Source organism: Hemitrygon akajei, unplaced genomic scaffold, assembly GCF_048418815.1.
Source record: "Hemitrygon akajei unplaced genomic scaffold, sHemAka1.3 Scf000069, whole genome shotgun sequence".
NCBI classification, from domain to species: Eukaryota; Metazoa; Chordata; class Chondrichthyes; order Myliobatiformes; family Dasyatidae; genus Hemitrygon; species Hemitrygon akajei.
In genome coordinates, this window is record NW_027331955.1 from 376,149 (window position 1) to 402,921 (window position 26,773).

The 26,773-nt window shown below is 42.6% G+C and overlaps 1 protein-coding gene across 2 annotated transcripts in view; it reads left to right on the forward strand.

The window, feature by feature from the left end:
- Positions 1-26,773, forward strand: part of LOC140722104 (NACHT, LRR and PYD domains-containing protein 3-like) — a 421,136-nt gene that overhangs the window by 201,030 nt on the left and 193,333 nt on the right. The window lies entirely within an intron of this gene.

A 26,773-nucleotide genomic window follows, 5' to 3' on the forward strand; every position in this document is an offset into this window, starting at 1 on the left:
GGTTTGTAAGAATACTTTGAAAATTTACAAGGATGATGCCGCGATTGGAGGACCTACGTTATAAGGAAAGATTGAATAGGTTAGGACTTTATTCCTTGGAATGTAGATTTCCGGGACATTTGATAGAGATTATACAAATTATGAGGCTTACAGGTAGGGTTAATGGAGCGGAGGGATGGGAAGAGAGGGACAGACCGGGGAAAAGGGGAATGAAGGACAAAGGATGTGCAGAGGAGAGTATAGTGGTGGTGAGGGGGGTGCTGACGGAGCGGTGCAGAGCTAGAGACGAGAGTGTGGGCGGAGAGCGAGGGGGTTGAGAGAGTGCAGAGTGAGTGGAAAGACGTGCAGAGAGGGACAGAAATGTGAAGGGTAAGTGGAGATGGAGCACACAGGGGTGATGATGGTTTCACTCACCTTTCCTCCTCTTCTACACTTCGCTTTCCCCACTCTCTTCCCCAATCTCTTCCCATCCCCTCTCCCGCTCTCCATGTTCCCTGTAGAAGATGGTCTTGATTGACGCTAACCAACTCGCACCTTTAAACCTCGCCTCCAGTTGGCACAAAAATACATTGAAGTCACCTTCCCCGGTCTACAGCCTGAAGAGGTCAGTTCATTTCATCACAGGTGGCCATTTTCAATCCGCGGCTCACTCCTTCGCTGATTGTCAATCAGGTCGTCATACCCTCCCCTCGGGCATTTTAACACAGGTGAAAATTTTCAGTGAATGCATCTCTCCCTCCCAAACGACATTCTGACAACAATTTTTTACTGAAGTTCTTGCCTCACTCCCTCCATGGTTCCCATTTTGGATCAGCCCATCACTCTTTCCCGTGTTAAATCATTTGGCCCTTTGGAATAAGCGACATTCCAAGAGGACATCGAAAGTTTCTTTCGAAACATACAGTCGGAAGCAAAATGTGAGACTAGGTGTCGGACACTGGGAAAAGACGCTGGAGAGATAGTAATGGGGAAAGGAAATGGCGGACGAACTGATTGAGTATTTTGCATCAGTCTTCACTGTGACGACACGAGCAATATGGTGGGATTTCCGGGTGTCATGGGTCATGAAGTGTGTGAAGTTACCATCATTAGAGCGAAGGTTGTTGGGGAACTAAAAGGTCTGAAGGAAGATTAGTCACCTGGACCAGATGGTGTAGATCCCAGGATACTGAAAGAGGTGTCTGAAGAGATTGTGGAAGCATTAGTAATGATCATTCAAGAAGCACTGGGATCTGGAAAGGTTCCGGAACACTGGAAGTTTGCATGTGTCACTCCACTCTTCCAGAATGGAAAGAGTCAGAAGAAAGGAAATTGTAGGCCAGTTAGGCTGATCTCGGGTTGGAAAGGTGTTGGTGTCTATCATTAAGTAGCTCTGACGGTACTTGGAATCACATGATAAGATAAGCCGTCGTCAGCATGGTTTCCTCAAAGGACAATCTCGACTGATAAATCTGTTGGAAATATCTGAAGAAATAACAACCAGGAGAGGCAAAGGTGAATCGATCGAAACTGTGTACTCGGATTTTCAGATGGCCTTTGACAAGATTCCATACATAGAACATAGAATAGTACAGCACATTACAGGCCCTTCGGCCCAGAATGTTGTGTCGACCCTCAAACCGTGCCTCACATATAACCCCCACCTTAAATTCCTCCATATACCTGTCTAGTAGTCTCTTAAACTTCACTAGTGGATCTGCCTCCACCACTTACTCAGGCAGTGCATTCCACGGACCAACCACTCTCTGAGTAAAAAACGTTCTTCTAATACCCCCCTTGAACTTCCTTCCCCTTAACATAAAGCCATGTCCTCGTGTACTGAGCAGTGGTGCCCTGGGGGAAAGGTGCTGGCTGTCCACTCTATCTATTCATCTTAATATCTTGTACATCTCTATCATGACTCCTCTCATCCTCCTTCTCTCCAAAGAGTAAAGCCCTAGCTCCCTTAATCTCTGATAATCATTCATACTCTCTAAACCGGGAAGCATCCTGATAAATCTCCTCTGTACTCTTTCGAATGCTTCCACATCCTTCCTACAGTGAGGCTGCTTAACAAGTTATGAACTCGTGGCATTACAGGAAAGATTCTGGCATAGATAAATCAGTTGCTGATTGGCAGGCGGCAAAGAGCGGGAATAAATCGAGCCTGTTCTGGTTAGCTGGCGATGGCTAGTGGTGTTCCACAGGGACATGTGTTGGGACTGCTTCTTTTTGCGTTGTATGCCAGAATTTGGATGATGTAATTGATTACCTTGTTGAAAAGTTTCAGGTGATATGAAGAAGGGTGGAGGGACAGGTAGTTTTGAGGAAGTTGAGGAGGTACGGGGGGAAGGACAGCCAGATTAGGAGAGTGGACAAAGAAATGGCAGTTGGAACACAGTGTCTGCAAATGTACTGTCATGCACTTTGGTTGAAGAAGTGGAAGGATTGAGTATTTTCGAAACGGAGGGAAATTACGAAAAAACACGAAGGCGCCAATGCACTTGGGAGTCCTTGTGTAGGATTCCCTAAAGGTGAGTTTTCCGGGTGAGTCCGTGGTGAGGAAGGCAGGTGCAATATTAGCATTCATTTCAAGAGGAATAGAATATAAAAGCAAAGATGTCCTGTTGGGACTTTGTAAAGCACTGGTGAGGCCGCACTGTCAGCAGTTCAGGCCATTACCTTAGAAAAAGTGCTGTGAACCTGGAAGGAGTTCAAACGAAGTTGACGAAAACGATTCTGCGATTGAACGGCTTGTCATATGAAAAGTGTTTGACTCTGGGCCTGTATTCACTGGATTTCAGAAGGATAAGAGGTGACGTCATTGAAGCCTGACTGAAGAGTTTGACAGAGTGGATGTGGAGAGGATGTTCTCTCTGGTGGGAGAGTCTGAGACCAGAGGACACAACCTCACAATGGAGAGGCGTCCTTCTGGAAGGCATTTATTTTGCCAGGAAGCGGTGAATGTGTAGAATTCTTTCTTACAGGCTGCTGTGGAGGCCAAATCTTTATGTATATTTAAGGAAGAGTTTGATCGACTCTTGATTGGTCAGGGCATGAATGGATACACGGAGAAGGCAGGAGACTGGGGCTCAGACGGAAACGGAATCAGTCATGATGAAATGGCGGCGCAGACTCGATGGATCTGATGGGCTGATTTTGCACCGATGTCTTATGGTCATTTTGTCTTGTGGACTTTCAGGGAGACAAATTCCACAGATGATTCCGGTTGGGTGGGGGCAACAACCCCTGCTTGTGAAATAAAACACGCTGTTTACCGTGGAGGAGGGGATTTCTTGCGATAGCAGTTGTCCGGATGGTATGGCTATAATCGCTTAATGTTTGTGTTAAATAATGAACGTGAATAAACTCCTTTAGTTCTAGAATCACTGAGAAAATAACTGCCAACATTTGTTCCTGTTGAGTGGGAGTTAATTGTCGAACGTGTTTTCTCTAATTTCAGCAGAGATTCTAACTCCCCATCTTCCCGATTTATTAATCTAATACAAAATACACATGGACGGGAGGGATATGGAGGACTCTCCATATTCCAGTTCTAGCTCCAGAGGACCATAAGATCAGAAGACGAAATGTCAGAATTGGGCCATTCAGCCCATCGAGTCTGCTCCGCCAGTTCATTGCTGATCCCGGATTCCACACAACCCCATATAGTGTCTTCACACTATATCCTTTGATGCCCTGACCTTTCAGGAAACGATAGACTTGCGCTTGAGATGTAAGCAAGACTTGTCCTCCACCGCAGACTGTAGCAGAGCGTTCCACAGACTCTCATGCTCCATGATAGGTAATTGTAGTATGGCAAGCGGCTGCGGATTGTAACATTAACTCCGTGGTCACACTGGCGCTGCTCAGAATTCTGCCTTCTGAGAGACATAACTACCTCTCAAAACTTCAGGAGCTTCACCGCACAGTCGGCGGTGACGTCACATGAAGCGGCTGCTGTGCAGAACGACTTTGAGGAACCTGCTTACAATCATGGGCACAGTATATCCCTCGGTTACTGACATAGGTAAACAGACAGGGCTCTCCATTACTTTAACCTCAGTAACACCTGCTCTCTATGCTCCGGCAAACATGGAACATTATTCACTGCATTACTAAAATGGATATTTTAAATATCTGGCAAATTGACTTATAAATAAATAACTTCAGACCGCCGTTATATCTGCTTCTGTGCTCCATATTCACTGTCCCTGACGACACTGAAACATTCTTTAATCTCACCGAAGAGCACATCGCGGGAATTGCAAAACTTCGACGTTTAAGCGGTCGATTGAAGTGGAATATGGACAGAAACTTCACAGAAAGGCCCTGTCCTGTGTTCACATAATCTGACGCATTGCGCTGTCTATAGTCAGCACTTAGAATTGATTGGGCAGAAATAGCTTCTGATTGAAACAATATGTGGCACCAATAGAATCTGCTGCTGAACCTAGGTTTTGTCTGAAATCGAGTTGGTATGTTGTTTCTGTAATCGGTACTATTGAATGGAAATTAATGCAATGAGCTACCTGCACAATCACAGTCAATTTGCAGGTAGATCCCTGTGCTGTCGCGGTTGTAGCCATTGGTCACGGTCCATTTATATTTTTCCTGTCATTTTTGTACAGATGTACATCTACAACCTGGCCTCGGTTCCGTCACCCAGCTTACAGCATCGCGTCCTCTCTCCCTCATCCCCTCGGGCCGACTCCCCAAAAGCCCGCCAAAACTAGCTTACAGACCCAGAAGAGAGAATAACATTAATCCCAATTGGTTAACAAATGAATGCAATTCTCGTTATCAGTAAATTTTAACCCAAACAAGCTTCCAGCGCTCTTTTATAACAAAGAAGCATTCTTACTTTTAACAAGACAAAGAAGCCATTTTGATTAACAGACGGAGTAACAAAGAAGAACCGCTCTTTACACTCTCCCCCCACCAAATAAAAGTCATGTCCTCATGACTTCTAAATAACTCCCCAACCATTCCTGCCAATACACATCCTAACCCAGGCACAAACAGTGACATTGCTCCCCAAACAGTAGACCTCACGCCCTGCTCCTCAGGCGCTACATAGGTCAACTTATCTGGGAGTTCCTTAACCCTTCGAGACCTCCGTACCCCTTCAGCAAAACCATCCAGGCTCGGACACAACCGGGGATACCTCCGGTTCGCTTGCCAACTCCTCTCTCAATCTCTCACTCATGCCCCCACTGCAACTCTGAGCCCCCTGCTGTCCACGGCTAACCCTCCCCACTACACCTGACTCAGTGGTAGAAGGGCTAAAGTTATCTTCCTCAATCGAGGAGAAGTTAGCAAAAGGCAGAATGTACCACACATCCAGAGCATCATCCTTCGAATCCGTATTCTTCCTCACTTCTGCGATCGGTAGCTGCTGTTTGATCTTCTCCAAACGGAAGCACGTGGCCTGCACTGCTCCCCCAGCCTCTTCAGCCTCCCGCAATCGAGACATCAGCTTCCCCTCTGGCTCCTCCAACTCCCGCCACAGTCTCAACAATTCTGTATTCACTGCACTTATCTCCAGCTTTTCCTTCCTGATGACTTCTTCAAGGTCAACCTTCAGGGTTTCCACTTCATTCGGACTGTCGATGGTCATCTTCAGGTTCCCTTCAAGCTTCCGCTTCCCTCTTCCAAGATCTGTCCGCAATTACTTCACCTCAAACTCCCCTCTCCGGGCTCTCGGTTTGCTGTTACTCTTAATTAGATAACTTTCTTGGTCTTCCAACTGATTCCGGATCACTTTCTCCGGTTTCTGCTGAGAATACGGCCTCTCCATCTCCATTTCAAACTTGATTCCGTAGAGACAGTCACTCACGAGCTGCGACCTTCGCCAGACCTGGCACGTGTCCAGAGAAAGCTTTAGCTCTTTAGTTCTCAGTCGCTCCTGCAACAGTCTCGCTTCAGATTCTCCCGAGGCAAATCCAAATGCCAGGAGAACATCCACATACGCCAAAACTCCAGACACCTCCACATCCCCCATGGTCTTCCACATGCCCCGCGGGAAGGTTGCAAGGGCTCCGGATATGCCCTCTGGCATCTTTTCGTACCGCAAGAATCCTAGGGGACCTATAACGGCCGTCTTCTCCTTGTCGGCCTCACTCATCGGGATCTGGCAACATCCGCTCCTCAAATCCAGCACCTTAAACCACTTCGCACCACTCAGACAGGCCATCGCCTCTTCGGCCCTCAGGGCCGTATTCTGGTCACTGACAGTGCGCCTCTTCAGCGCAAAATAATCCACACACACGCTGCCGACGTCTCCCACGGCTTCAGGGCCCAGTCGGCGCGACCTCTCTCTCTCACCGAGGTGTCTTCAGCGGTCAACTCCCCTCCCTCGTGGTATTTCGCAGCGTCCACTAAGAGGGTCTCACCCTCAGATACTTGCCCCTGGCCGCACCACCACCGGCTCTCGTTTGAATTCGGTACCGGCCTGTGGCTATTACACAAGTCCTCCCAAGCAGCTCGAAACTCTGGGTTTAATAATAATAATAGACAGTACACCATATGCGATTAAATGATAACACTTTATAGATATTACTAGAACTATGTGATTAATAATGATACAATATATATAAAGGAAAAGAAAATAAAGAAAAGGCGCCAAGACCTATCAAAGTCCAAACCACTTCGTGTACAACCGTTGGAGCTCAATTAACAAAGTCTTCCGGCCACTATTTGATCCCCTCCGAACTCCTCGACTCGTAGCTCAGGACCACTCGAAGTGATCAACCAAGCACATCTATCTTCGTCTCCTCTCCTCGCCTCGCCGAACATCCTGGCCTCGGAGCCCCACTCGGGGTCCGTTCCTCACCCAGTTTACAGCATCGCGTCCCCTCTCTCTCTCTCACCCCCTCGCGGCGATCTCCCCAAAAGCCCGCCAACAATAGCTTACAGACCCAGAAGAGAGAATAACGTTAACTCCAATTGGTTAACAAATGAATACAATTTCCGTTATCAGTAAATTTAACTCAAACAAGCTTCCAGCACTTTTTTATAACAAAACTAAGAAGCCATTTGATTAACATACGCAGTAACAAAAAAGAAAAATAAACCCTCTTATACTAATAAGAAACCCCCTCTACACAACGTTCTCACGGATGCTGCCCGACCTGCTGAGTTCCTCCAGTGTGTTGTACGTGTTGCCTTTACCAGCGCTTGAATGCCACCGATCCTTGAATGTGGAGTTGGAGATGCGGGAGAAGACAGCGCCCCACTGGCGTTTAATATTGTGGATCTGTGAAAGATAAATCAATTCTGTATCAAATCCCATTTCGCAGGTACTTACTGTCACTGCCAAACTCACAATGTACACCAGAAAGGCCACTCGGTCTATCTGCTCTCTGCCCAGGTTTCTGTTCCATATCCGTATTTTAAAAATTATCTCTCATTCTCCCTGTTGCAACTTGTCACCACTCCGTGGGAGAAGAGATTTCCCTTGAATTTCTTAGAATCAGAGAAATCTGCAGCAAACCCTTCGGCCCACAGCAACCAACTCTAGAAAATGCCTAGAATTACCCTACGACAGAACCCTCTATTTTCCTAAGCTCCATGTACCTCTCTAAGATTCTCTTAAAAGACTCAATTGTACCCGTCTGTACCGCCGTCGCTGGCAGTGCAGTCCACACACCCACCACCATCTGTATAAAAAAATATATCTCTGACACCTCCATTGAACTACTTCCAAGCACCTTAACTATGCCCCCCCCCCCTTTTGCTGAGTTCTTCCAGCGTTGTGTACGTAACTATGCCCCCCACGTGTTAGCCATCTCAGCCCTGGGGGGAAAAAAGCCTCTGACTTTTTACACGATCAATGCCTCTCATCATCTTATACACCTGCATGAATTTCCTGCATGATTTTCTCCAGGCTAATTAACACGATTAATTAGTCCAGGGCTCTGGACTAAGGTGGTTAAACTCCTATTTCCCTGCTCTTTTCAAATTTTGTGTCATTTTCACCAATTTCAAAGGACTGTGCCTCAGACAGCTGGGTTGCTGCAATGCACCTCTAAAGCCTGACAGCAGACTAGCGAGTGAATCTTCAGTGGAGCAGAGTCAGAAACCAAAGAGTTACCAGCACCAATCAGGGCTTTGGGGCTCTGGAAAGAGATGGGGTCTGGAGGTTACGAGCATTAGGAGGAAGAGGAACCAGATCAGCAGGATGTGGCTATGAATGAAAGATGAGAAACATTTGGAAACTGGTTAATTGAAAAACAAAATGGTTAATTTCTACAAAACATTGCAGGTAATCAGCAGGTCAGGCAGCAAATGTGGAGAGGAATAAATGGGCAGCATTAAATCCGAGCCCCTTCAGCATGTCTAGACTGTGTACTCCTCTGCTTAGTTGCTGCCTGAACTGCAGAGCTCCTTCAGTATTGTGTGTGTGTGCGTCTTTGTATTTCCAGCAACTGCAGAATCTCTTTTGTTTCACATCTGCATTTGTAAGGGGAGTGAACTTTGGCATTAGATACATGAAATGCCGGTTGATATTGAGTGTATCGTTTATGGGAGCCGCTTTTTGCGTTAAGAAAGCTGCTGAGTTTTCTACACACAAAAAAAAACTGAGATATGGACATGAAACCGAAGCTTGCAGAACTTTTTAATGGCACCGTGAGTACCCATAAAGCCGCGCGATTAAAATTTCGCTGTTGTTTGAAGCACCGATCAAATGCGCAGGCGCAGGGTTGCTGCCGTCTCCGATAACTACGCATGCGCGCAGTATACAAAATGTCGGGAGGAGCGGAAAGGTAAGGGCTTTTTCGACTCTAATTGAGTGACAATTGCTGTGAGAACCGGAGACTGTAGCCCGCAAACTCGGCACAGGCAGGTCTTTTTCCTCTCTCTCAGCCCCACGATCCGTACGCGGGCCCCGGGGAGCTTCCGGCTAATCAGGGAATGGGAGCAGATAGATCTCACAAACAGAGCTGAGCTCGAGCAATCTGAATGCAAGGATTAGGAACTCGGAAAAAAGAGAACAAAATCTTTCTATCAGCTGTTGAGAAAATCACCTTTGTTCTGCCTCCAACCGCAGCAAGAGAAAACCGCAGCTGCTGGAAATCCGGAGGAATTTCACACAAAATGCCGGAGGAACTCTTTACCGTAGATGCTGCCCGGCCTGCTGAGTTCCTCCAGCATTTTGTGTGTGTTGCTTGTTCTGGAGTTTTCTACACGTGAGGATATGTTTTGACCTATTCTGTCTGGGTACATAATGATATCAAACAACTTTGCCCTGGGCAACAAGTAGCTTTCAGATCACAAATGTGCCAGACTCCAATGAGACAGACTACTGCCCTTCCCTTCATATTCATTGGCATCACCAAGTTCATCACCGTCAGTCACCTGAGGGAGGGTTCAGGGGAAATATTTATGCCCAATACAGAAACTGGTGTTACCTGTGTGTATTGTGGTGATGCAAAAATTGCTGGAGAATTTGCAAGTGGAAAGAAGGGAAGTGATATTTGGAAGTCCGACTTTTTAAAGCATCATTTAGCAAGAAAATTGCATACAGTGACATGCAAAAATTTGGGCACCTTTCTGTTCCTGTGAATAGCTAAGCGAGTAAAACAATGACCTGATTTCCAAAAGGCATAAAGTTAAAGATGACACACTCTTTAATATTTTAAGCAAGATTACTCTTTTGTATCCATCATTTACAGTTTCAAAATAATAAAAAAGGAAAAGGGCCTGAAGTGAAAGTTTGGGCACCCTGCATGGTCAGTACTTAGTAGCAACCCCTTTGGCAAGTATCACAACTTTAAATGCTTTCTGTAGCCAGCTAAGAGTCTTTCAATTCTTGTTTGGGGATTTTTGCCCATTCTTCCTTGCAAAAGGCTTCTAGTTCTGTGAGATTCTTGGGCCGTCTTGCATGCACTGCTCTTTTGAGGTCTATCCACAGATTTTTGATGATGTTTCGGTCGGGGGACTGTGAGGTCCATGGCAAAATGTTCAGCTTGCGCTTCCTGAGGTAGTCCATTGTGGATTTTGAAGTGCGTTTAGGATCATTATCCTGTTGCAGAAGCCATCCTCTTTTAATTTTCAGCTTTTTTACAGACGATGTGATGTTTGCTTCCAGAATTTGCTAGTATTTAATTGAATTCATTCTTCCCTCTACCAGTGAAATGTTCCCCGTGCCACTGGCTGCAACACAAGCCCAAAGCATGATCAATCCACTCCCATGCTTAACAGTTAGAGAGGTGTTCTTTTCATGAAATTCTGCACCCTTTTTTCTCCAAACATACCTTTGCTCATTGCAGCCAAACAGTTCTTTTTTAACTTCATCAGTCCAGAGGACTTGTTTCCAAAATGCATAAGGCTTGTTTAGATGTTCCTTTCCAAATATCTGAAGCTGAATTTTGTGGCGAGGGCACAGGAAAGTTTTCTTCTGATGTTTCTTCCATGAAAGTCATAGGTGTCCCTGCCTAGCACTCAAGCGTAGGTATCCCTGTGTAGGTGTCCCTGTGCAGTAGAACAGTGCACCACCACTTCAGAGACGGCTAAATATTCCTGAAGGTCTTTTGCAGTCAAACGGGGGTTTTGATTTCCCTTTCTGGTAATCCTACGAGCAGTTCTCTCTGAAGGATTTCTTGGTCTTCCAGACCTCAACTTGACCTCCACCATTCCTGTTAACTGCCATTTCTTAATTACATTACGAACTAAGGAAATGGCTACCTGAAAATGCTTTGCTGTCTTCTTATAGCCTTCTCCTGCTTCGTGGGCATCATGTATTTTAATTTTCAGAGTGCTAGGCAGGGACTTAGAGGAGCCCATGGCTCTGATTGTTGGGACGAGGTTTGTGGAGTCAGGGTATTTATAGAGCTTTGAAATTTGCAACATCTGGCTTTTCCTAATGAACACTGTGAACATGCCATTGTTCTAACAAGCTAATTAAGGTCTGAGACCTTGGTAAAAGTTATCTGAGAGCTCAAATCTCTTGGGGTTCCCAAACTTTTGCATGGTGCTCCTTTCCTTTTTTTTCCACTCTGAAATTGTAAAAACAAAAGTAATACTCTAATCTTGCTTAAAATGTTGAAAATAATGTTTCATCTTTAACTTCATGACTTTTAGAGATCAGTTCATCTTCTCAGGACTTTATTCCTTGGAATGTCGAAGATTGAGGGGCGATTTGATTGTGAAAGAGGGGCATAGATGGTGTAAATTCATTTTGCAATCTTTTTTATTGATTTCCAAATAAAGAATATACAAATCAGAAGAGGAGTTTAACAAGTAGATAATATAAAAGACATATAAACAGCAATAGTAAAAACAAAAATTATATAATATCAAAATCAAATAAGTGAAATATTATGCTGTTATATATACAATGGTAAAAAAAAACTACAACTCCTCATAATAATCAGAAAAAAAGGATTGGAGATTTTATTGATAAGGAAAAAAACCCACTAACTAAGCTGAAACAAAAAACAAAAAAAAAGAAAGAGAAAAAAAAGGAAAGAAGAAGAAAGATTGGGCAGTCCAATTGAGGATAAAATTAAAGAAAACAGAGAGAGAAAAAAGAACACATCCTTCCAGTCATCTCCAAACCATCATGGATAAGGATTTTCCCCAAAGAGAATTTAAAAAATAAATAAATAAAAATAAATTAAATCATGTGAAAATATTGAATAAAAGGTCGCCAGACTTGTTCAAAATTAAAGGATGTATCAAATGTTCGGCTTCTAATTTTCTCCAAGCTTAGACATGACATAATGGAGGAGAGCCAATAGAAAACAGTTGGTGGGTTAGATTCTTTCCAATGTAGCAAAATAGCTCTCCTAGCTAGTAAAGTTGAAAAAGCTATCTCATGTTGGGTGGAAGCAGACACTTTGCTTGCTTCCTCTGGAATAATCCCAAAAATTGCTGTAAGTGGATTAGGTTGAACATCCATATTTATAACTTTAGATAATATTCCAAACACATCCCTCCAAAAATTATTTAAACTTACACATGACCAAAACATATGAGTTAAAGTAGCCATTTCTGTGTTACATCTGTCACAAATAGGGCTTATATTCAGAAATATATGCGCCAATTTATCTTTGGACATATCTATGTACTATCTTAAACTGAATTAAGATATGTTGTGCGCAGATAAATGAACTATTGACTAAATAATAAATTTTACTCCATTGATTATTTGAAAGTGAATATTGAAGTTCTACTTCCCAGGTACGTTGAACCCTATCATTAGGCGACATGCGAGCATTCATTAACTGTGTATAAATGATAGCTATTAATCGTTTTTGAAAAGGTTTAAACTGAAAAATAACATAAGCCAAATTTGAAGAGCAGGCCAAGGGGTAATTCAGTAAAAAATCGCGTAAGAAATTCCTAACCTGTAAATACCTGAAAAAATGTGTATTAGAGATATCAGATTTATCCATTAACTGTGAGAAAAACATTAAACAGTCTTGTAAAAACAAATCTAAAAAAGTTTTAATTCCCTTAATTTTCCATGTTAAAAACGCCTTATCTAAAGTTGATGGTATAAAAAAGAAATTAGAATAAATATTACTAGGAAGTAAAGAATCATTTAATTAAAAAAATCTACAAAATTGAAACCAAATTTTTAAAGTATGTTTAAGAATAGGGTTAAGAGCTTGTCTACCTATTCTGGAGAACAAAAACGGAAGAGGAGCTCCTAATAAAGAAGCTAACGAAAACCCCATTACTGAATTTTCCTCCAACTGTAACCATGAAGGGTGATCTTGGTCGTCTGTATCATAAATCCAAAAAGTAATATAACTAATATTAATTGCCCAATAATAAAATCTAAAGTTTGGTAAAGCCAGTCCTCCATCTTTTTTGATTTTTGTAATGAAAGTTTATTTACTCTAGAGCTTTTATTATTCCAAACCTAAGATAAAATCAAAGAATCTATTTTATCAAAAAATGTTTTTGGAACAAAAGAGGCATCTGCTTGAAATATATATAAAAATTTCATTAGAATAACCATTTTTATAGCATTTATTCGACCTATCAATGACATCAACATAGGTGACCATTTAGAAAGCGCCTGTTGAGTATTTTCAACTAAAGTGAAGGTCTAAATTCAAGCTGGCTTTTACCACTGATTGATGTGGGACTACAACCAGTGGCCATGGGTTAAGCGTGAAAGGTGAAATGTTAAGGGGAACATGAGGGGAAACTTCTTCACACAGACGGTCATCCGGGTGTGGAATGAACAGCCATCATGAGTGGTGCATGTGAGCTCAATTTCAATATTTAAGAGGTTCGTATAGGTACCTGGATGGTAGGGATGTGGGAGTGGTCAGTTTAATTAGTTTAGCACAAACCAAATGGCCCAAAGGGCCTGTTTCTGTGTTGTACTTTTCACAAGAACCTGAAATATTACAAAAATTCACTCTAAGATCTTTTAACAGCTGTGTGGACCAACCATTCATTTTAGCAGGAATTTTTTTATATGGCTTTAAAATTGTGGCACTTTAAGTTAATAATACATAAAAGATCCCAGCTGCACGTCAAGAAAGATTGTTTGCGTGAGACTGTTTCAGTTACTGTGGGGCCAGGCACCCATGCAGCTCAGCAGGAGCAGGGAATAATACCAATGGAGAGAGTCAAACTGAGCCAAGGCACAAATTGGAGACAGCAGAAATGCCCCATTCTTTTAGAGACAGGAAGAGCATCAGGGAATTGATGGTCTTTCCAGATACCAGCACTCTGCCCAGTCAGGAGATGATTTCTCTGTCCAACTTTCGTTGAACCTCACTGTAACAGTGTGATACCAGATCAAACCTTGGCAACTCAAGTAATCTCATCTGTAATGTTGTCCTACATCCATTGATGGATTTTATAAATCTTTTTACAGGTTAAAAATGAGAAGGAATTTGTCTCCAGGAATCTCAAACATGGCATGCCAGTTTTGTTGTCTCTGTCTAGATGTTTAAGAAATGGGGCAAGGGATTCAATCAACCGTTCTTCATTTGACCAACCGTCATTTTACACAGGAGAAAGGCTGTTCACCTGCTCAGACAGTGGGAGTGGATTCACTCAGTTATCACAATTGAAGGTACATCAACAAGTTCACATTGGCCAAGGCCATTCATCTGTTCTGTGTGTGAGAAAGGATTCAATTGGTCTTCCCTCCTGTGGACACACCAGTCAGTTCACACCACACCGGGCAGAGGTTGGCCATCTGCTGAACTTCTGGGAAAGGATTCACTCAGTCATCTGACCTAATGGCTCACCAGCGAGTTCACACCAGGGAGCGGCTGTACACCTGCTCAGTCTGTGAGAAGAGATTCACTCACTCCTCCACGCTATGGAAACATCAGCGAGTTCACACTGGGGAGAAGCCGTACACCTGTTCAGTCTGTGGGAAGGGATTCACTGAGTCATCCACCCTACTGGTACATCAGCGAGTTCACACTGGGGAGAGGCCATTCACCTGCTCAGTCTGTAAGAAGAGATTCACTCGGTTATCCCACCTCCAGAGTCATCAGCGAGTTCACACTGGGGAGAGGCCGTTCACCTGCTCAGAATGTGGGAAGGGATTCACTGAGTTATCCAACCTACAGAGTCATCAGCGAGTTCACACTGGGGAGAAGCCGTTCACCTGCTCAGAATGTGGGAAGAGATTCACTGAGTTATCCAACCTACAAAGTCATCAGCGAGTTCACACTGGGGAGAGGCCGTACTCCTGCTCAGAATGTGGGAAAGGATTCACTGAGTTATCCACCCTACAGAGACATCAGCAAGTTCACACTGGGGAGAAGCCATTCACTTGCTCAGTCTGTGGGAAGAGATTCACTCAGTTATCCACCCTACAGAGTCACCAGCGAGTTCACACTGGGGAGAAACCGTTCACCTGCTCAGAATGTGGGAAGAGATTCACTCAGTCATCCACCCTACAGAGACACCAGCGAGTTCACACTGGGGAGAAGCCGTTCACCTGTTCAGTCTGTGGGAAGAGATTCACTGATTCATCCACCCTACAGAGACACCAGCAAATTCACACTGGGGAGAAGCCGTTCACCTGCTCAGTCTGTGGGAAGGGATTCACTCAGTCATCCACCCTACAGAGTCACCAGCGAGTTCACACTGGGGAGAGGCCGTTCATCTGCTCAGTCTGTAGGAAGAGATTCACTCATTTATCCAGCCTACAGAGACATCTGCAAATTCACACTGGGGAGAAGCCGTTCACCTGCACAGTCTGTGGGAAGGGATTCACTCAGTCATCCACCCTACAGAGTCACCAGCGAGTTCACACTGGGGAGAAACCGTTCACCTGCTCAGACTGTGGGAAGGGATTCATTTATTTATCCAGCCTACAGAGACATCGGCGCGTTCACACCGAGGAGAAGCCGTTCACCTGCTCAGAATGTGGGATAGCATTCACTCAGTCATCCCAACTGCTGGCACACCAGTCAGTTCACAATGGGGAGTGGCCATTGTTATGAATCGCTAGGTTTCGTTTGCTGTAGGCTGTCATTCTGAGAGAGAGATATTAAGGTGATTCAGTCTGATTTGCAGCTTGTTTAGTTTTAAGCGAGGACACAGACACTCAAGAGTCAGACGGAGATGAAAGAGGTAAAATGGAAGGATGAAAACCAGGGAACTAATGGCCAAGGATCACTGTTTGGAACTTTCCTATGCCCACAAGGGTGGATTAATCATCGATTCACCGTACATCGAATGTGTAGTTGTCACCTCGTTTGATCCATAGGAGTGGATCTGATTTGGGGTATCCTGTGAAGACTGCTGATGTGTTAACCCTTGCCTGGGTGTGGTGTGGTAATTCACTTGAAGATGATACTCCTTGTGACAAGTCACTTTGTGTGATAATTAGTATGTGAGATTTTGGAATGATGACAGATAAAATCTACAGCGACTGTTCTCTCATTTTGCCACCATGGAACCTGAGGAATTTGACATAATTGCCTTCTCTCAACATTTACCCTGGATTACAAATATCTCTCTCATCACCTATTCTGTGGATAAACTGAACTTGCCTACTTTACCATCTCAAGACTCTAAGCCTTGATTCCCCCGAGCTCAATAGTTTGGGCAACACACACAAAATGCTGGTGGAACACAGCAGGCCAGGCAGCATCTATAAGGAGAAGCACTGTCGACGTTTCAGGCCGAGTCCCTTCATCAGGACTAACTGAAAGGAAAGATAGTAAGAGATTTGAAAGTAGGAGGGGGAGGGGGAAATGTGAAAGATAGAAGACCGGAGGGGGTGGGGTGAAGCTGAGAGCCGGAAAGGTGATTGGCAAAAGGGATACAAAACTGGAGAAGGGAGGCCTAGGGAGAAAGAAAGGGGGAGGGGGGCACCAGAGGGAGATGGAGAACAGGCAGAGTGATGGGCAGAGAAAGAGGGAACAAAATATCTAAATATATCACGGATGGAGTGAGAAGGTGAGGAGTGGTGTTAACGGAAGTTAGAAAAGTCAATGTTCACGCCATCAGGTTGGAGGCTACCGGTAGATAAGGTGTTGTTCCTCCAACCTGAGTGTGGCTTCATCTTGACAGTAGAGGAGGCCATGGCCTATTCTGCTTTGATAGTTGATGAAGCAGCTGATTATGACATAGTGAAACAGGCTGTGCTCAAAGCTTACGAGTTGGTCCCAGAATCACACAGGAAAAAATTTGGAAATTTGTGAATCAGACTTATCTGGCATTTGCTTCTCAGAAGTCTGTGTGTTTTGACCACTGGTGCATGTATAAAAATATAAATGATGATTTTACAGATAGAAAGAGTTGGTTTTAATTGAAGAATTCGAAAGGTGCGTCCCTGATGACATAAAGACATATTTAAATGAAAAGGATGCTGCCACTTTGCAGGAGTCTGCTAGATTAGCAGATGAGTTTGCTTTAACTCCTAAGGTTAAGTTTATCCCGAATGAGAGCTTCCAAAAGAGTAGCAGGGATAACCAGGGCAAACCAGAAATTAAAGTTTGGACTAGTGATAAGAGTAAGGATGAAGGGAAGCAGTTGAAGGAGAAATATTCTGGTCTTACTTGTTACTGTTGTAGGAAAGCTGGTTATGTGATGGCTAATTGTTCTGTCCTGAAGAAGAAAAAGGAAAAGGAGGCAGTCCCAAATGCCTGTGTTCAGTATGTTGAAGCACCTATAAACCCACAGGGTTCTGAACATTCTGTTGAGGCTCAGTTAAGGTCTGAGTTAAGAAAGGATTCGAACATTTTATGTCAGATGGGATTTTATTAGTAAATGAATGGTCAACCCCGGTACCAGTGAAAATTCTTTGAGTTACTGGGGCTCCTCAGTTACTCGTTCTAGGAGGCTGTGGTGGCCAGTGCTATAATATTTGCTGTTGTGTGCTGGGGCAGCAGGCTAGGGTAGCAGTATCAACAAACTCATAAGGCCAGTGATGTTGTGGGGGTGGAACTGGACTCTCTGACGGTGGTGTCTGAAAAGAGGATGCTGTCCAAGTTGCATGCCATCTTGGACAATGACTCCCATCCACTCCGTAATGTCCTGGTTAGACACAGGAGTACATTCAGCCAGAGACTCATTCCACCGAGATGTAACACTGAGCGTCCTAGGAAGTCATTCCTACCTCTGGCCATCAAACTTTACAACTCCTCCCTCGGAGTGTCAGTCACCCAGAGCCAATAGGCTGGTCCTGGACTTATTTCCACTTGCATGATTAACTTATTATTATTTAATTATTTATGGTTTTATATTGCTATATTTCTTCACTATTCTTGGTTGGTGCGGCTGTAACCAAACCCAATTTCCCTCGGGATCAATAAAGTATGTCTGTCTGTCTGTACGTTAGACAGCGTTCTAAAGTTTGGTGATGAGACTGACACTGCTGAGGTAAATCTTATTAAAGGCATTGGGGGCGGCATGGTTTCCGTGCCATTGCACAAGGTAACTTTACTGTCAGGATTGGTTTCGGGACCTGTTAAGATCAGATTATGCTCCAGTTTACCGGTGGGAGATATTACTTTGCTGTTAGGGAATGACCTGGCAGATGGTAAAGTTGTTCCTGCAGTGCAGTTGACAACTAACCCAACCACTGACGACCCACAGATGGATTTTAACATTTATCCTTCCTGCACAGTAACTTGAAGTATGGCTAAACAGTCTGCTGACGCAGACGGTTCTGTGCAGCATGATTCTGATACCCATGATAGCCAAAATCGGGATGCAGGTTATGAAGACCAGTCAGGGACTTTTCTGCCTTCATTGTTTCAACAGGATTCAGGTAGTAAGTCTGATGAGAAAGATTTATCCCTGTCTAGGAAGGAGTTTATAGCAGAACAGAACGAAGACCCTGATATTGAAGCTTTAAAAGAAACAGCTCTCTCAGATGATGAGATTAAGAAAGTGCCAGTAGGGTATTATCTCAAGGATGGAGTGATAATGAGGAAGTGGAGGCCACCTGCTGTACCTTCGAGTGAGGAATGGGCAATTGTTCACCAAGTTGTAGTTCCTAAAGTTTATAGGACTGAAATTTTAACTTTGGCCCACAGTATACCCTTACGTCGACATTTTGGAGTGAATAAAACTAAACAGGATTATCAAAAAAATGTTACTGGCCTAATTTGAGGACAGATGTTGTGACCTTTCGCAGAACCTATCACACTTGTTAAGTTGTGGGTAAACCTAATCAGGTCACCCCAGTGGCCCCACTGCAGTCTAAACCTGCATTTGGTGAGTCCTCTTCAAAATTTATAGTGGATTGTGCTGGCCCTTTGCCAAAGACTAAAGCTGGCCATCAGTATCTGCTAACTATTATGTGTACTGCATCCAGATTCCCAGAGGCAATACCTCTCAGAAATAATAAAGGTAAAACTGGCGAAGGCTATTACCAAGTTTTTTTTTACTTTATTTGGTTTGCCGAATGAAATCCAGTCTGATCAAGGAAGTAATTTTACATCTGGGTTATTCCAGCAGGTAGTTTATGAACTGGGAACTAAACAAATTACAACATTTGCATACCATCCAGAATCACAAAGGGCTTTGGAAAGATTTCATTCTGCCCTCAAAACAATGATTAAGACATATTGTGTTGAAAATGGAAAAGACTGGAATGAATGAATACATTTGCTTTTGTTCACAGTAAGAGAGTTGGTACAATAATCACTGGGATTTACTCCATTTGAACTTGTATTTGGTTGTAGAGTGAGGGGACCTTTGTCCTTGTTAAAGGAACAATGGATTGATGGGGATGTACCTGTTAAATTGTTAGACTATGTTTAGATCTGGATCTGTTGTTGTTTGTCATCTATATCTGTAATCTGGATGATAGTGTGGTTAACTGGATCAGCAAATTTGAGGATGACAACAAGACTGGGGGTTTAGCGGACTCCGAGAAGACTATCATGGCTTGCAGTGTGATCTGGACCAGATGGGAAAATAGTTTTAGAAATGGAAAATGGAATTTAATGCAGACCAGTGTGAGTTGTTGCACTTTGGTATGACCTACCAAGGGAGGTCTTTCACAGTGATTGGTCGGGCACGGAGGAGTGTTGTGGAAGAAAGGGACCTGGGAATACAAGTCCTTAATTCACTGAAAGTGGTAGATAGGGATGGAAAGAATGATTTCAGCCCATTGCCTTTAATGAACCAAAGTACTGATAACAATAGATGGATGTTATGTTGACTTCTGGAAGACATTGGTGAGGCCTAATTTGAAGTATTGTGTGCAGTTTTGGTCACCTACCTACAGGAAAGATGTAAAAGAAGTTCAGAGATTTCAGAGAAAATTCACAAGGATGTTGCCATGTCTGGAGGACTTGGGTTATAAGGAAAGATTGAACAAATCAGGACTTTATTCCTTGGAATGCAGAAGATTGAGGGGAGATTTGATTGTGATATGGAGGCACAGATAGTGTTAATGCAAACTGGCTTTTTCCACGAAGATTGGGTGGGATGACAACCAGAGGCCATGGGTTAAGGGTGAAAGGTGAAATGTTAAGGGGAACATGAGGGGAAACTTCTTCACACAGACGGTTATCCGGCTGTGGAATGAGCAGCCAGCACAAGTGGTGCATACGAGCTCGATTTCAACATTTAAGAGGTTTGTGTTGGTACCTGGATGGTAGAGGTGTGGGAGTGGGCTGTTTAAATAGTTCAGCACAAACTAGATGGCCCAAAGGGCCTGTTTCTGTGTTGAAATTTTCTATGATTGTGACAAGAACCTGAAATAATACAAACATTCACTCTAACCCCTTTTGACAGCTGTGTGAACCAACCAGTCATTTCAGCAGGAATTTTTCATATGGCGTTAAAACTGTGGCACTTAAATTAAATACGGAAGAACAGAAGGGATTAGGTATGCCTTTTACAGTGAAGGAGGTTGAAGAAGCTCTGGGATCACTTCAAAGTAATAAATCTCCAGGAGAAGATGGTTTTCCACCTGAATTTTATAAAAAGTTTAAAGATTTATTAATTTCTCCCTTTATGGAGTTAATACATCAAGTGGAAAGAACGCATAGACTTCCAGAATCTTTTTCAACAGCTATTTTAATAGTATTGCCAAAAAAAGATAGAGACCTTTTAAAGCCAGCATCATATAGACCTATTTCTTTATTAAATACTGATTATAAAATTTGAAAACAATAAAAAAAGTTAAAAAAAATCTTATCTAATAGATTATCTAAATGCTTATCAAAATTAGTGCATATGGATCAAACAGGATTTATCAAAAATAGACAATTGGCAGATAATGTAACCCGGTTAATTAGTATAATCCATTTATCGCAAAAGAGGGAGGAAACGAGTGTGGCAGTTGCTTTAGATGCAGAAAAAGCATTTGAAAGATTGGAATGGGATTTTTTATTTAAGGTATTGGAAAAATATGGATTAGGAACATCATTTATAAAATGGATTAAAACCTTAAATACTAATCCCAAAGCTAAAGTAGTGACAAATGGTCAAATTTCGACACCATTTCAGTTAACAAGATCAACTAGGCAAGGTTGACCATTATCACCTGCTTTGTTTGTGTTGGCAATAGAGCCATTAGCTGAATTAATTAGAATGGACCCAGATATTAAGGGTTTCAGAGTTAATCAGGAAGAATACAAGATTAATTTATTTGCTGATGATGTTCTACTTTATTTAACAGATCCATTACATTCATTATGTAAATTATCTTATAGATTAGAAGAATATGGGAAAATATCAGGTTATAAAGTAAATTGGGATGAAAGTGAAATTTTACCTCTTACTAATGGAGATTATAGTCAATGTCGATTAATAACTCAATTTAGATGGCTGACAAATGGTATAAAATATTTAGGTATAAGAGTTGATAATGATATAAAAAACTTATACAAATTAAATTATTCACCACTTTTGAAAAAAATTCAGGAAGATCTTGATAAATGGATGGCATTACCAATAACATTAGTAGGTAGAGTAAATACTATAAAAATGAATATATTCCCGAGACTACAATATTTATTTCAATCATTACCAATACAATTACCCCAGAAGTTTTTTCAAGAGTTAAACAAATATGTGAGGAGGTTTCTCTGGAAAGGTAAGATGTCAAGAATATTGTTGGAAAAATTGACATGGAAATTTGATCTAGGAGGGTTACAACTTCCAAATTTTAAGAATTATTATAAAGCAAATCAACTTAGATTTATTGCATCTTTTTTTGAGAAAGATAAACCGGCATGGATTAGAATAGAACTAGATAAAATAGGAGAAAACGTACCAGAAGATTTTATATATAAATGGGAATCTAAATGGATACGGGAAAAGAAAGAAGCTTCTATATTAAAACATTTGATTAATTTATGGAATAAGATAAATGTTGATGATGAGACAAAAAAATCTTTATAAGCAAAGAGATCTTTAATTCAAAATAGACTTATTCCTTTTCCAATGGACAATCAACTTTTATATAATTGGTTTCAAAAAGGGATTAGATACATAGGAGATTGTTTTGAAGGAGGTATATTAATGTCATTCGATCAATTAAAGAATAAATATAAAGTATCAAGAAACACTTTATTTTGTTACTTTCAACTAAGGGCTTATATAAGAGAAAATCTAGGTTAAACAATGTTATTGCCGAAATCTAATGAAATAGAAATTTTAATTCAAAAAGGAAATATTAAAAAATTTATATCTTGTATGTATAATTTGATTCAAAACCAGACAATTAAACAAGGAGTCCATAAGTCAAGACAAAAATGGGAAAGTGATTTGAATATTAAAATTGAAGAAACAAATTGGTCAAGAATATGTCTTGATAGTATGACAAATACAAAAAATGTTCGGTTAAGATTAGTGCAATATAACTTTCTACATCAATGATATATTACACCACAAAAAATAAATAAATTAAATCCAAGTTTATCTGATCAGTGTTTCAGATGTAACCAAGAAACTGGTACATTTTTACATTCTACATGGTCTTGTTCTAAAATTCAACATTTTTGGACAAATTTAAGAATTTTACTGGAACAAATTACGGGAATACAACTTCCTCATAATCCAATATTACTTTTATGAGGTGATATTGAAGGGATAAAACCGAAACTCAAACTAAATAAATATCAGAAAGAATTCATAAAAATTGCACTGGCAGTAGCCAAAAAGGCTATTGCAGTTACTTGGAAATCAGATACATATTTAAGTATAGATTGTTGGAAGAAAGAAATCTATGGCTGTATTCCATTAGAGAAAATTACTTATAATTTAAGAGATAAATATGAAACATTTTTGAAAATTTGGTGCCCTTATTTACAAAAGACAGGAATAAATATATAGGTGCTCTGAAGATGAAACAATTGGTTACTTGGGGAAAGAAATAAATATACATACTAAAGTTATTAAGAACTCCATGGAGCATGTGGAGATCTTCCAACAACCAGGCACTTTCTTTTTCTTTCTTTCTAACTTTCTCTTCTTTTGATATAGGGAAGTTAGAGGGGAGGGGGGAAGGGATATATACATTTTTTTCCACACTTGTAATTACTTAAAAACACAATTAAATATTTTTTTAAAAAAAAACTGTGGCACTTTAAGTTAATAATACATAAAAAGAAGATCCCAGCTGCACGTCAAGAAAAACTATTTGTGTGAGAGTGTTTCAGTTACTGTGGGGCGAGGAACCCATGCAGCTCAGTGGGAACAGGGAATAATACCAATGGAGAGAGTGAAACTGAGCCAGGAGACGGCAGAAATGCCCCATTCTTAAAGAGACAGGAAGAGCATCAGGGATTTGATGGTCATTCCAGATACCAGCACTCTGCCCAGTCAGGAGATGATTTCTCTGTCCAACTTTCGTTGAACCTCACTGTAACAGTGTGATACCAGATCACACCTTGACAACTCAAGTGATCTCATCTGAAATGTTGAACTACACCCATTGATGGATTTTGTAAATCTTTTTACAGGTTAAAAATGAGAAGGAATTTGTCTCCAGGAAGCTCAAACATGGCACGCCAGTTTTGTTGTCTCTGTCGAGATATTTAAGAAGTGGAGCAAGGGATCCAATTGACCATCCTTCCTGCTGAGACTGTGGGGAAGGATTCACTCGGTCATTTGACCAACTGTAACGCCTGTAATTCACACAGGAGAAAGGCCTTTCACCTGCTCAGACAGTGGGAATGGATTCACTCGGTTATCACAATTGAAGGTACATCAGCAAATTCACACTGGGCAAGGCCATTCACCTGTTCTGTGTGTGGGAAGGGGTTCAGTCGGTCTTCCCACCTGTGGACACACCAATCAGTTCACACCACACTGGGCAGAGGCTGGTCATCTGCTGAATTTCTGGGAAAGGATTCACTCAGTCATCTGACCTAATGGCTCACCAGCGGGTTCACATTGGGGAGAAGCCATTCACCTGCTCAGTCTGTGGGAAGGGATTCACTCATTTATCCCAACTACAGAGTCACCAGCGAGTACACACTGGGGAGAGGCCATTCACCTGCTCAGAATGTGGAAAGGGATTCACTCAGTTATCCCACCTACAGAGTCACCAGCAAGTTCACACCGGGGAGAAAGCGTTCACCTGCTCAGAATGTGGGAAGAGATTCACTCACTCATCCACCCTACAGAGACACCGGCGAGTTCACACTGGGGAGAAGCTATTCACCTGCTCAGTCTGTGGGAAAGGATTCACTCAGTCATCTGCCCTACTGGTACATCAGCGAGTTCACACTGGGGAGAAGCCGTTCACCTGCTCAGTCTGTGGGAAGAGATTCACTAATTTATCCAGCCTACAGAGACATCAGCGAGATCACACTGGGGAGAAGCCGTTCACCTGCTCAGTCTGTGGGAAAAGATTCACTAATTTATCCAGCCTACAGAGACATCAGCGAGTTCACACTGGGGAGAAGCCATTCACCTGCTCAGAATGTGGGAAGAGATACGCTGACTCTTCCGCCCTAAAGAGTCATCAGCGAGTTCACACTGGGGAGAGGCCGTTCACCTGCTCAGTCTGTGGGAAGCGATTCACTCATTCATCTCACCTACAGAGTCATCAGCGAGTTCACACTGGGGAGAGGCCGTTCACTTGCTCAGTCTGTGGGAAGGGATTCACTCGGTTAGCTAACCTACAGAGACACCAGCGAGTTTACACTGGGGAGAAGCCGTTCACCTGCTCAGTCTGTGGGAAGGGATTCACTCATACATCCCACCTACAGAATCACCTGCGAGTTCACACTGGGGAGAGGCCGTTCACCTGCTCAGTCTGTGGGAAGACATTCACTCATTTATCCCAACTGCAGAGTCACCAGCGAGTTCACACTGGGGAGAAAGCATTCACCTGCTCAGAATGTGGGAAGAGATTCCCTCGCTCATCCACCCTACAGAGACACCAGCGAGTTCACATTGGGGAGAAGCCATTCACCTGCTCAGTCTGTGGGAAAGGATTCACTCAGTCATCTACCCTATTGGTACATCAGCGAGTTCACACTGGGCAGAGGCCATTCACCTGCTCAGTCTGTGGGAAAGGATTCACTCAGTCATCTACCCTACTGGTACATCAGCGAGTTCACACTGGGGAGAAGCCGTTCACCTGCTCATTCTGTGGGAAGGGATTCACTCAGTCATCTACCCTACTGGTACATCAGCGAGTTCATACTGGGGAGAGGCCGTTCATCTGCTCAGTCTGTGGGAAGGGATTCACTCAGTCATTCACCCTACGGAGACACCAGCGAGTTCACACTAGAGAGAGGCCGTTCACCTGCTGAGAATGTGGGAAAGGATTCACTCAGTCATCCCACCTACTGGCACACCTGTCAGCACACAGTGGGGAGTGGCCATTGTTATGAATCCCTAGGTTTTGTTTGCTGTGGATTGTCATTTTAAGAGAGAGAGATTAAGAAGGTGAATCAGTCTGACTTGCAGCTTGTTTACATCGTGTGCAGCTTGTTTAGTTTTAACCGAGGACACAGACACTCAGAGTCAAACGGAGACGAAGGAGGAAAAATGGAAGAATCGAAACCAGGGAACTAGTGGCCAAGGGCCATTGTTTGGAACTTTCCTTTGCCCACAAGGGTGGCCTAATTATCGATTCACCGTACATCGAATGTGTGGTTGTCACCTCATTTGACCCATAGGAGTGGATCTGATTTGGGGTATCCTGTGGAGACCACTTATGTGTTAACCATTGCCTGGCTGTGGTGTGGCAATTCATTAAGATGATACCAATTATGACAAGTCACTTCGGGTGATAATTAGTATGTGGATTTGGAAGGATGACAGATAAACTCTACAGCGACTGTTGGTCTCATTTTACCACCATGGAACCTGTGGAATACGACATAATTGCCTTCTCTCAACATTTACCCTGGATTACAAATATCTCTCTCTCATCACCTATTCTGTGGTTGAACAGAACTTTCATACTTTACCATCTCAAGACTCCAAGCCTTGTTTCCCCCGAGCTCAATAGTTTGGGAGTTATATTTATACACATATCACTCACAAGGAAATCTGCAGATGCTGGAAATTCAAACAACACACACAAAATTTATTTATTTATGCTGCCCCAATCATCGCCACTGGGCTATAAATGTGCAGGAGCAGTGTGTGGTTCAGTGCTTTGCTCAAGGACACACACGCTGCCTCAGCTGAGGCTCGAACTTATGACTTTCAGATCGCTAGTTAAACACCTTAACCACATGGTCACGCGCCACACACTATGACATAGTGAAACAGGCTGTGCTCAAAGCTTATGAGTTGGTCCCAGAAGCAGACAAGCAAAAGTTTAGAAATTTGAAGAAATCTGTGAACCAGACATACGGAATTTGCTTATGAGAAATTTGTGTGCATTGACCGCTGGTGCACATCTGAACATGTAAATGATGATTTTAACAGCTTGAAAGAGTTGGTTTTAATTGAAGAATTCAGAGGGTGCGTCCCTGATGACATAAAGACGTATTTAGATGGAAATGATGCTGCCACTATGCAGGAATCTGCTAGATTAGCAGATCAGTTTGCTTTAACTCATGAAGTTATGTTTACCCTGAATAAGAGTTTCCAAAAGGCACTTGTCAAGTTGTGGGTAAACCTAATGAGCTCACCCCAGTGGCCTGTACCTGCATTCGGTGAACCCTTTTCCAAAGTTATAGTGGATTGTGTTGGCCCATTGCCAAAGACTAAAGCTGGCCATCAGTATCTGCTAACTATTATGTGTACTGCATCCAGATTCCCAGAGGCAATACCTCTCAGAAATATTAAAGCTAAAACTGTGGCGAAGGCTCTTACCAAAATTTTCAGTTTATTCGAATTGCCTAAAGAAATCCAGTCTGATCAAGGATGTAATTTTACATCTGGATTATTCCAGCAGGTAGTTTCTGAACTGGGAGCA